General features: G+C 34.5%; 1 protein-coding gene across 8 annotated transcripts in view; it reads left to right on the top strand.

Annotated features, from left to right (window-relative positions):
- CLOCK (clock circadian regulator) overlaps window positions 1–12,391 on the top strand; it is a 141,464-nt gene that overhangs the window by 24,725 nt on the left and 104,348 nt on the right. For 2 of the 8 annotated variants that reach the window (XM_019799809.2, XM_034671780.1), the window contains exon 3: window positions 4,193–4,279. The exons of the other annotated variants lie outside the window; for them this stretch is intronic. The gene's annotated coding sequence lies outside the window, so the exon portion shown is untranslated. The remainder of the gene's footprint in view (window positions 1–4,192; window positions 4,280–12,391) is intronic. 8 annotated transcript variants of the gene reach the window in all.

The raw sequence follows: 12,391 nt of genomic DNA on the forward strand, positions 1-12,391 counted from the left end.
TTTCTAATGGCTCTATATAGCTTGTTAATGTACTGGTTCGTGTTTGCTTTGTCTCCTTATATGCCTTACTTCCCTTTAACTTCTTCATATCCTGGCATGAACCTTTTCTTTCTGAAGTGTCAGCTTGTACCTTTGCCCAAGGCTTTCTTTCTTGAGCTGAAACAATGGCTTCCAAACTTGTTTGACCACAACCTATAGTAAGAGATATATTTTATTTTATGACCTTGTGTGTGTGTGTGTGTGTGTGTGTGTGTACGTACACATACATACTCATAAACATGTATCTGAAACAAAAGTCAGGAAGTACCCTTACCATTACTCAGAGTCTTATATTTTAACTTTTTTTCTTTATCCTGTTTCATTTTTTAAATGTTGTTTATAGCCCACTATATTGCTGGACCAAAGGGTTAGACATTTGTAATTTTGTTAAGATACTGATAAATTGTTCTCAGTTTGTACCAATTTATACTCCCACCAGCAGTGTATGAGAGTAATGTCAAAGCTGGTATTACAAGTGCTTTCAAAGTTCTTCCCCTAGAGGATGTGACTCATCAGTGTTCTCAAACTTCATGGACCCTTATCCTGCTTGGGGATAGAATATCTTATGCTTTAACTACTTTTTTAGTAGTAGTAGTTAGAAGGAGAAAAAAAAGAAACCTGTGGGTTAGTTGAACTTTTGGGATTCCATCTTGATCTGTAATGTTTTGATTGTATCTCTTTGAATAGCTTTTTTGTGGTTGCTCTAAATATTGTTTTTTGTATACATGATTTACTGTAGCCTGCTGGTTAAGTCCCTTTATCCCCCCTCCATTTCTAATATATTGCCTTCTATATTTTTTCTGCGTATTGTGAGAACCATATCACACAGTGTCATCATTTTTGCTTAAGCCATCAAAAATAATACAACAGAAGGAAAGTCTATTGTATTTACCCATATTCTTTTCTTTCCATTCTGCCTGATTTTCCAATACTCCTTCTTTTATCATTTTTTTTCTGTTTGAAGAACCTCCTGTAGCTAGTGTTCTAGAGTAGGTCTAGACAAGTTTCCCTCTCTTTCCTGAAGGATATTTTGTCTGGATACAGGATTCTGGGTTGGCAGTTTTTTTCCCAGCACTTGAATAGTGTTTCTGGGCATCAAAAATATGAATGTAAATTGAAATTTAAAATGTTTATTAACTGTGACCATAGTGGTCTAAATGTTAAATAATTTTCTTCTAAATTATAATTACTATGAGTATAACATAAATATATTCTTGATTTTGTTTATTAAATAGTTCTTAAACATAAATGTATCTCTTTAGAGGGGACTGTTCTTTTCATGGAATTTATGTATCCATGGATGATTATGTTAGAATGAGACTGATTTTTGTGGAAATTAATAATAAAAAAGATATTTACAAAAGATTATTGATAACTTTTTGTTAAGTATATCATTTATAGTAGAATATACAATGTATTCCTGATAAATTAATGTGTATCCAGTAAGTTCACATAGGGATGAAAAACTGAGCAAAGAATTGGTTGATATGTGACAGCATGAAGGCTTGTCCAGGTTAGAAAAAAATACGGATTTACCGTGTCCAGTGTTCTTTTGACAAAAGTTAATAAAAATGTTTCTCAATAAAAAATAGAAAACACTAACTTCGGTGTTTACTACTTTTACTTGAAAACATGCTATTGATTTGACAGAAGTAAGAGCTCTTTTTTCTCTTTCTTTCTTTCTTTTTTTGGTGTGGGGGGGTTATGTGCTCTTTTCAACTCATTAAAACCATGTAAAGTATCTTCAATTCACAGACATAAGACACGGGTGACTGATAGACTGTACTAATTTCTTTGTCATTTTTTGGAGAATGGTGAAAGTGCAGATCTTGAATTCTAATTTAAAGATGCTTTCCAGATCTTGGATTCTAAATAATTCTATATAAGTTATGTAAGGAGTCTAGTCATAAGCTTTTTACCTGGATGAACTAAATTATAGCACTCAATATTTATCATCACTGTTTTCATTGGATTCTCTCTCATAGCTTTTTAATCAAAAATTTTTCTTATTCCCACCTCCCAAAGGTGTAACAGCCCATTTGGGCCAAAATATCTCCTTTAACATGTCCGGTATTATCATTAACAGAAATGTACGGGATAGGGAAAGACAAAGCCACCTTAGATAAATGGTTTTTCCGTTAAAGGGTATTCCCCTGATATCAGTATTTCAAATTACTTCTTTGGTGTTTTGGGTGTTTTTCCAATCATGGAAATGCATTGTAGTGAGATGTTAGGTGTGTGAGAAATATATCTTTCTCCTGTGAACTGGAAGAAGGAGGATTATAAAATGTACTGTAGGAAATGTAGAGTGTAGGAAAGGAGAAATGAGTGTAATGCTCTGACCTTAATATTAATTCTAGTAACTGGTTGGTAACTATGGAAATTAAGGATCTGGAAATTGATTCCCTTAAAACCGTCTGGTCCCGTTGTGAAGACTGCTGGTTAAAGGTTTAATTTTTCATCACTAGATTATAGTCTTGAATCTGATGCTGGATGATATTCATATACTTTTTATTTTCATTACTGTTAATTTCCTTAAGGACCTTCATCACTGTAACTGATTACTATTTCTTTATGCTCTCTTTGAGTGAGGATTCTTTTTCATTCTTCCTGAGTATACTCCTCAGTGGAACAGTTTCTTATTCTCTCTCTTCCTCTTAACATGTGTATGTTTTTACTCACAATCCACTTCCTTCAAGTTTTTATTATCTTCTGTTGCATTGGATTTTGTCTGTGTGGTTATTGGGTCTTCATTTTTCAAAAAAACTTAGGATATGTTGCAAAAATGTAATTGCCCAGGAGTGTCAAACATCATTGTATTTCAGTGGCTTAAATTCCATGAGGTCAGGAATTTGGCGTGTTTTTCTTACCACTGGATATGTAGAATATACCCTAGTGAGTGAATGAATAAGGAGAAAAGGATTTCCCAAACTCTTTCCTTAATAGAACTGCTGGTTTAAAAAAAAATCATCCAGAATAATGTTGTAGCCTTTTATTTTTGTTAATTGATATTTAAAATGGTACTTTTCTGGTAGAAGGGTAATGAAAATGCTTTTAATATTGTGGTGAGAAATGTTGTTAATGTTTCTGATCATTTTAACTTTAATTGTTAATAAGAATTAATGGCCATGTTTGGATGGTTTAATAAAATCATACTGAAAATACAGGGTAATAAAAGTACCTATCTCATAGGGATGTTGTGAGCATTGAGTTAGTTAATACATACGTAAAGCACTTATAACAGGGCTTCACGCATAGTGAAGTGTTTGGTAAACTGTTAGTAATTGAGAATGATGCTGAGACAGACTTCTTTCCCATCCTTCTGCAGGGGGATTTCTTGATGGTTAGTTGATCATTCATAGGGAGGCTGCTATTGGCCCAAGGCAGTCTTCCCTCGGCTCTTGCAAAAGCCCCCAAAAGGATCATCCTCCACGAGCACTTTTTCCTCAGCTTCCTTCCCAAGGGCCCCCACTCTCAACCCTTGAGGCTAGTGGGCTGGGAAGAACTTCAGAATGGGTAGTGTATTTGCAGTCAGTTGATGAGGGTTTAAAATGGGCTCTGCCTTTTACCCCTATGTGACTCTGTGACTCAGGGCAAATTGCTTCACGTCTTTTTTCCTACCTTATCTATCTCATCTCAGAGAATGTTCTTTTTATCTCTTTTCTTACTCTGAGCAGCCACACTGCACTTACTTAACTTCCACATAAATGCCATATTCTCTCATACCTGGCCCTTTGAACATGCTGTTCACTTTGGATCGAACACTTTCTCTTCCCTCCTGCCTTGCTTTGTCTGACCAGATCCTATTCATGCTTACATTAAATGCCCCTCCTTTAGGAGGTCATTCCTAACCAATTCCCACCAGACTGGTTTGTATTTCTGCCATGCTTTCCCCTTACAACGTCATGATTCTTAAAGCCTTTCATCTCATTTGGAGTTGCCCTACATAGTGAGCTCCCACAGGGGTTGATGGGATCTGACATGTTCATTGCTGCATCCCCAGTTCCTGGCACATAGGAGGCCCCAATTAATGCTGTATACGTGCATGGGAAAAAAAAAATACCAGAGATACTGTTGCTTAGACTTTGGCTAACATCATCTCCACAGTTGCCCTTGTTTTACAGTATTTTTATTTTATTTTTTCCCTGTAAAGCCGGTGAAACTTAGAAGCTGATTCTATCACAGTTTAAGATGCCTTTGGAAAATTCTGCATTCTTCTTAGATGAATCTTTAGAACTTGGTGAGTTTCACTAGATACCTTCAGTTTTCATTTTGAGCTCAGAGGTATGCTGTGTTGTTGGTTTTTTTTCCTGCGTAATTCATAATCATTGGATAAAGTGAGGTTTGCAATCTCCTGGCAAGAAGCATAGGACAAGTATTATAAAAGTATTTAGAGCATGATCTGCTACTTGCTTCAATGGTCTTAATTTATCTTTAGAATTTTAATTTTTTGAGGAGTAAAGAGTTATTGGTTGGTAAGGTAATTGATATGGAGATATGAAGTATTTTCACCAATTCTTAAAATTTTTCAGTTACTCAGAAGTAAGATTTATAATATCTTTTTCTGAGATGAAGGTGATTTGCAAATGACTGAAAAAATAAGAATTATTTCCTATTACATTTATAAGTATAGCGATAAGGAATTAGTTGATGATTTAAAGAAGAGCCAGTCACCCATTGCAGCTCCAGCTTATAAGCAAGTCTATCAGGAGTCTGCAAAATACCAAATCCAGCCTGCTGCTTGTTTTTCTACGACCTATGAGCTAAGAATAGTGTTTACATTTTGAAATGATTGGAGGAAAAGAAAATCTCAAAAGAATACTATTTTGTGACATAAAGATGATATGAAATTCAAATTTCAGCATCTATGAATAAAGCTTTATTGGAACACAGCCACTCTTTACATATTGTGTATGGCTGTTTTCATGCTCTAGTGGCAGAGTTAATTTAAGTACAGTAGTTGCACCAGAGACCTTAGGGCCCAGAAAGCCACAAGTATATACTGTGTAACCCTTTACAGAATAAGTTAGCTGATCTATGCTCTTCATGGTTGGAGAAGTGCTTATAGGTTGAGTGCTAGTAGCTTCATTTTCAAAATAGGGAAAAATAGTACCTTTCCTATCTGAAAGCAGGGGTCTTGGGTTTACTAAATTACAGGTTTCCAAAGGGTAGATACCATGCTTGTTTTTTAAACAATGGATGCCTTCATGGCTATTGTAGGCCTGACGCATGGTTGTCACACAGTCAGTGTTGAGTAAAAGAACAAGGTCTGTTGTAGCTCTAGTACCTATTACATCTATGTGTGATCACAAGAATTCTAGTTTCTTTAAAGGTTTGCTTATTGGGATTGGGTGTTTTTTGTTAACTGTAGGAGAGAATTAAAAAAAAAAACAGGCAAAAAAAAACTGTAGGAGAGAATTTTGATGAAAACAGCAATTTTCTCTGGATCTGCTCTTTACTGATAGCCATCAAATCATTGGCCCGATTTATTGTCTACGTTGATTATATATTGTAATATTTTGAAATCTTAAGAGACAAGATAAACCACTAATCCAAAAGTTACCAATCTTAGAAGCCTCCTTGTTATAAATCTTTAAAATGTATATATATACTAAAAGCTACTCTTGGATAGGAAGATTCATATATTCTCATCTAAGTCTTCTGAAACTTCCTCAACTTATCCACTGAATCTCTTTTTTAAATGAACCTTCCCTGTATAGTTTGCTGAAGAACCCAGCTTTTAAAATTTTATCCTGCAGAACATCTTGTAAAGATCAGATAGTTTAAATGGCATTTAGTTGAGGAAAACTGTTCCACATAAAAGGAGTCTGGGCAGATCGGACAGCTAAATGCAGTCAGTACATGACTCTGGACTGAATCCTGTATTAGAGGAGGAAGAAAGCCCTAGAGGACTTCATTTGCTCAGTTAAAAAAAAAATTGGAAAATAGACATTAAATTAAAATTTTGTGTAATTGTTAAATATCCTGAAGTTAGTGACTATATTATGGCTATTTAAGGGTATGTCTTTGTTCTTAAGAGGCATATGTTGATGTATTTAGGCGTGAAAGGGTATGATATATACAACTTATTCTCAAATGGCTCAGCAAATGTTTATCCATATATGACAAAAAATTATGTGAATGTTAATTGATAAATCTGGATAAAATATACATAGGAGTTCTTTGAACTATTTGTACACTTTTCTGAAAGTTTGAAAGTATTCCAAGCAAAAAGTTTAAAGAAATGCCATTAGCAATTACCAAAAAACCTAGAGATTATGTCCAAATACTGTTGCTTTTAAATTATTAATTACTTTCATTAAAAATACACTTACAGTGCTTGTACTTTTTTCAAAGTGCCTTCACACATACTCTGTTTACATGGTGGTACTATTCTGAACAGTGTTTTTTGGTTGGGTGGTTTATGATTAATTTGTTCCTCAATGCAGATACTCTGTTCTATGATTCTTTACTGGATTTAATAAGTTGACTTACAAATGTTTTATAGTAACGTGGAGATAAATAGAACTTCGCAAATGTAGAAACTGTATGCAAAGATAGCCTTTATATTAGCAGTATTCTTGCTGATTATCTCCTCAGTTCTTTAAATCATAAGATCATAGTTAAATACCAATTAGTACAATTTAGAACTTCAAAAAAATCTTAGTTGTGATGTGTTTAATTTTCTTCTGCCTGCTACTGTTCTTTAATATAATGTCCACTATAGCTTGTTTTATTAAAAATCTGTTGTGTTCTGTTAGCTCCATAAATATGCTTTGTTTTTAAATGTAGATCTGGTTTTACTACCTTACATTTATTATATTTTGACCTTAAGTTATATTTTGAAGGAAATTCAAGAGTAAGGGTCTATTATAACGTTTCTCAAACTGGTATTAATAATCGATGACGTTTTTGAGCTTTTTGTTTAGTGCCAGACATCATATTCTAAGCACTCTACATTTAGTAATTTATTTCATTTTCACAACAGCCTTATGCTAACACCTTGCCTTGATTTGCTATTTAATTCTATCTAAAACTGCTGCTAAACCGCAGAAGCCTTAAGTTTTCTTACCTCTTTTTTTTTTTTTTTTTTTTGCCAAATACAAATTATGGGAACTGGGGATCTGGAACTTAATATAGAAAAATTGATTAATAGGGGCACTTGGGTGATTCAGTCAGATGGGCGTCCAGCTCTTGGTTTCTGCTTGGATCATGGTCTCAGGGTTCTGGGTTTGAGCCCGGCATTGGGCTCCGTGCTCCATGGTGAGTCTCTTGAGGATTCTTTCTCCGTCTCCCTCTGCTCCTCCCTCCACTTCAGCATGTGTGCACTGTCTCTGAAGAAAAAAAGCCATCTTAGAAATTTTAGGGTGTAAATAATGGGACTGGTCTAACTTGAACCTAGGCTTTCTGTTGCCTTCATAATAGGAAGGATCCATATATCAAAATAATTCTTCAGTAATTTTACTGCAAAAGGAAGTAAATATGACTTTTAGTATCCAATTAAGAAGCAAACATGTAGAAATCTGGTTTTCCTAGACCTGAATTTTACCAAGTAAAATGACCAAAAAGTTAAAAATTTAAAAATTAAGGAACTGATATAGTATTGCTAACTTTTAAAACTTTTTGCATTGAATTAAACCATGCTTTTTATAAAGTGGATAAATCTTGAGTATCCTTTTGATGAAATTTTATGAAGTCCACATTCGTTTAACCAATACCAAGATCAAGATACAGAATGTTTTCATCAACCTAGGAGCCTCCTTCAATGCCCCCTGACAGTCAACACACATTTCCAAAGGTAACTATTATTCTGACTTCATTTACTGTTCATTAGTATTGTCTATTTTTAACATCTTTTGACTATTTTTTTTGATCAACATCTTGTTTATGTGAGTCACCCATGTTGATTCATATAACATTAATTTATTCTTTTTCATTGCTTTGTAATACTTCATTGTGTATTGGCACAGTTTATCCATTCTGTTGATGAATATTTGGATCATTATGAGTTTTGGGCTATTACAAACAATGCTGCCGTGAATATTCCTGAGCATGTCTTTGGTGCGCATATGCATGCATTTCTTTTGCGTAAATATCCAAGAGTGAAATTGTTGATCATGGTATTTCTATTTAGCTTTAGTAGATGCCCGTAGTTTTTTAAAGTGGTTGAGTCATTTTATACCTACCGACAGCGTACAAGGGTTCTCATTGCTCTATATCCTCACCAACACTTAAAATTATTGGTGTTTTTTAATATTAGCTTCTTCGTCGTATATATGGTGAAAATTATTGGAGTTTTAATTTGTAATTCCCCGCTAACTTTAAAGATTTAGTACATGTTTATATGCCATTGACCATTTGAATATCTTCTTTTGAGAAATGCCTGTTCATGTCATTTGACCATTTTTCTGTTGAGTTGTCTATCTTATGGATTGGTAGGAGTTCTTTATTTCTAGGATAAGTTTTTTATTGCATTAAGTATTGAAGATATCTATCCTACTTCTTTACTCTTTTAATAGTGTGTCTTTATAAGAAAATTTCTTAATTTTAATAAAGTCCATCTTAACCAAACTGTTTTTATGATTGGTATTTTGTGTTTTAAGAAATCTTTGTGCCAAAGCCAAGAAAGTATTCTTGTATGTTTTCTCTTATAAACTGGTTTTAACCTTTACATTTAGGTTTATGCATGGTATATGATAAGGTTCCTGGTTCATTTCATTTTCCATATGGAAACCCATTTTGTCAAACATTATTTATCGAAAAGACTATCCTTTCCTTATAGTAATGCATTAGTGCCTTTGTTGTAATTCAGGTGAGTGTTTATTCGTGGGTCTGTTTTTGGACTCTTCAGCTCCATTGGGCTGTTGTTGTGCCAGTGCCATACTCTTCTAATTACTGTTGCTTTAAATTCTCCCAGTATGTTCTTCACAATTGCCTTGGTTTTTATTGGTCCTTTAAATTTCAATAAAAATTTTATACTCATCCTTTCAGTTTCCTAAATAAAGGGATAACCTGCTTTATAGTAAGCAAGTTTAAAAAAATAGCAAGTTTAATATTATTTGTTATTTAAGATTATTATTGACTAGTTTAATATCAAGTCTATAAATCAAGTTAGATATATTGACATCTTTCAGTATTGAGAGATTTGATACCTTAACTATGGTAGTACCTTGATATATTTAGGCCTTTTAAAATTTCTCTCAGAATTTTATTTTGTGTGTGGAGGTCCTATACATCTCTATTAACTTTTTAAGGTAGGAATAATGATATTGTGATTATGTTTTTTATTAGTCCTTGTAATTTGTAGGTTCACACTGGTGTATTTACAGATGCAATGACACAGTTTTGGGGGTTTACTTTTAGTAATGCAAAGGAGGGTGGGAAGGAATGGAGAAGGGGCAGTATAGATGTAACCAGATTGACCATGATTTGATAATCATTGAAAATAGGTGAAATGTGGGTTAATATTATTCTTTTTACTTTTGTGTGTGTTTGAAAATTTTCATGAAAATAGTTTTAAAAAATGTAATAACTACAGTAGGTTAATACACAAATATAAAAGATTGAGAAGTTCTCTGGAAATTTAAGTATCAGTTCCCACAGGTATCAGGTCATTACTCTGAAAATCATTTGTAAATGAAAGAATCAACCACTTATTGTTTTTCCGCACAGATAATATTCCAGGATAACCAAATAGTTAAGAGGGAAAGCTTACCTTCATAGATGAATCACAGCTGATAAGAAATACTGAGCAAATAAAGGATTAGAAACTCACCACAGTGCAACTTCTAATGAAATAATGGATCTAGATAATGATCAGTCAATGACTACTGAAGCCACTAGGTGAAAAGTCTGTTGGGACAGGGCTATAATACAGTGGGTAGACCAAGATGGAGTAAGCTTAATTCTCTGAGGAGAACTAATGTATTTCCTAATGAAATACAAAAACCAACTATTTGAAGGCTGAAAATTAATAACAGGCAAATTGAGAGGGGAAGTTATAATTTGAAGGGAAGTCATAATTTGAAGGGTAGCCTGTATAATTGTGAGTTTATCATTTTTTTCTTTCCATGACCTAGCTTTGACCAAATGGTGGGCTGAATTGCAGAACTGCACAGTGCGTATAGCAGTTAGCAATACTTCAAGAGAAACCCCCATTTCTAGCCAGAGGATAAGGAGGAGGGGTCCCCTTATTTTCCTTTTTCTCTCTCAAACCTGCCCTAAGACCATCTCCAGTTCTAAAATTGCCCTGCCATGGTGGCACTAGCACTTAAAACTCTGAGAGGAAATGATTTCTCTGCCCAGAGGATTTGGGAAAGGGACTGCTGAAAACTGGAGCATACTGGGAAGATCTCAGGGAGAAGAGAGCTGAGAGGAGATTCCCTAATTGTGAGTATGAACCCACAAAGGTCCTACCTTATTTGTGAGCTATACATGCACAGAGCAGATCCAAAGAAACACAGCAAAGACTTAGATAACTGAACTATGATATAAGCCACTGTTCAGATCCAGACTTGCCCCTGAGTGTTAAGGATAAACCCAAATAACATAGTAAAAGTAAAGGCTTTAAAAACTGAACTAACATTTGAACTACCACCTACAGAAGGCAATACAGAACTTACAGTAAACTTCAATAAAAAAATCAAATTATCTAGAAGGGGTTAATAGAATCTGGAGTTTTATAACCTAATATTCAGAATGTCTAGGATATAATCCAAAGTTGCTTGACATTCCAAGAAACAGGAAAATCTGACCACTTTTTAAGGGAAAAGCCAGTAAATAAAGGCTGAACCTGAGATTATCCAGTGATGGAGTTTTTAGAAAAAGACTTAAAAGCACCTGTTATATCTGTGAACACTCTTGAAATGAATGGAAGCATAGTTCTCTGAAAAAATAGAAACCACGTAAAAGAATGAAATGGAAATTTCAGAACCAAGAAATACAGTATATGAAATACAAATTTATGTCTGGGTTCAGTAGCAGACATAAAAATACATCAATAGAAATCTCAAATCCTGTGTCTTCTGTATCAAGGATATGTCTCTGTTCTGTATGTAATACTTGTCAAGTCCAGGTTGCACCTTGTGATACCTCCTCACAGGCCTTCTGGCTGTGAATTAGTGTGCCACTCACACATCCTCTTTTGTCCTTAATTACTCCTACTTGCGTGCTACTAAGATTCATTTGTGCAATGTGAGCCCCATCTCCCTTCCTATTCCACAGATTCAAATAGTGTCTTGGTCTGCTATTTTCTAAGACCTAGCATTTCAGGTGAGGATCTGGCAATCAGTTTAAATCAGTTTAATCAGGTTTAAAAAATAGTAATAGTCAACTAAGAGACCCACATATATTTATCTCAAAGTTCTGAAAGTAAATAGGGTAAGGCAGAAAAGTGAAAACGGATAGTATATATCTGATTCATACTGCAAAATCTTACAATGTAAAGGAAGTACATTTTAAAATGTAGATATAATGATGATTTTCGCGAAGAAATGCTGTATGGTAGTTTTCTGAATAATCTGTGGTTCAGGATGCATCTAAACATATTTGAACTAGGTTTCACATGATTGTGAACTTGCTTGGCCTACTTGGCTACACAAAACCAACCTGGCAGTTTACCCAGGTTTTAATAGGTCAGAACAACTGCTATTTTATAAAGTGATTATACTGCAAAAAGAGGAATACTTACAGCCTTAAAAGTTGATATATTCTTAGTGGCATTTTACATGGGTCTGGTGGCCTCATTGATGAGGTATATAATATGTCAAAACATTGTCATCATATTTGTACATATTAGTTTTAATTTATTAAATACCTCGTGAGCTAGCCCTAAGCCTAATATTTTCATAATATTACTTAATGATCAAATTTCATAACAGGTCCCTGGAGATTTTTATCACTAATGAAATTCTGTACTAGGTTTATAGTTTGTTCATTCATTCTCGCCCTCCCTTACCTCTTCGTTCCTCTCCCTCCCTCTCTTCTCCCCTCTCCTCAGATCCATTTCAGAAATTTACATATACCCAGAGGCAGCTGAGTGGCTCAGTTGATTAGGTGACCGACTTGTGGTTTTGGCTCAGGTCCTGATATCATGGGTTGCAGGATCGAGCCCTGCATCAGGCTCCACGCTCAGCGGGAGTCTCCTTGGATATTTTCTTGTTCTACCCCTTCCCTCGCTCGCTTGCTCGCTCTCTCAAATAAATAAAATCTTGAGGGGGGAAAAAAAGAAGTTTACATACACTTGTCTTTTTAAAACAGGCCAATCCACAAAGGATTGGATTTAATTAATCTTCTTTGGACAACTGTTTGACACTTAATAAATTACGCCTTTTTTTAAATGCAGTATAGCACA

This window comes from Ailuropoda melanoleuca, chromosome 11, assembly GCF_002007445.2.
Source record: "Ailuropoda melanoleuca isolate Jingjing chromosome 11, ASM200744v2, whole genome shotgun sequence".
In the NCBI taxonomy this organism is placed as follows: Eukaryota; Metazoa; Chordata; class Mammalia; order Carnivora; family Ursidae; genus Ailuropoda; species Ailuropoda melanoleuca.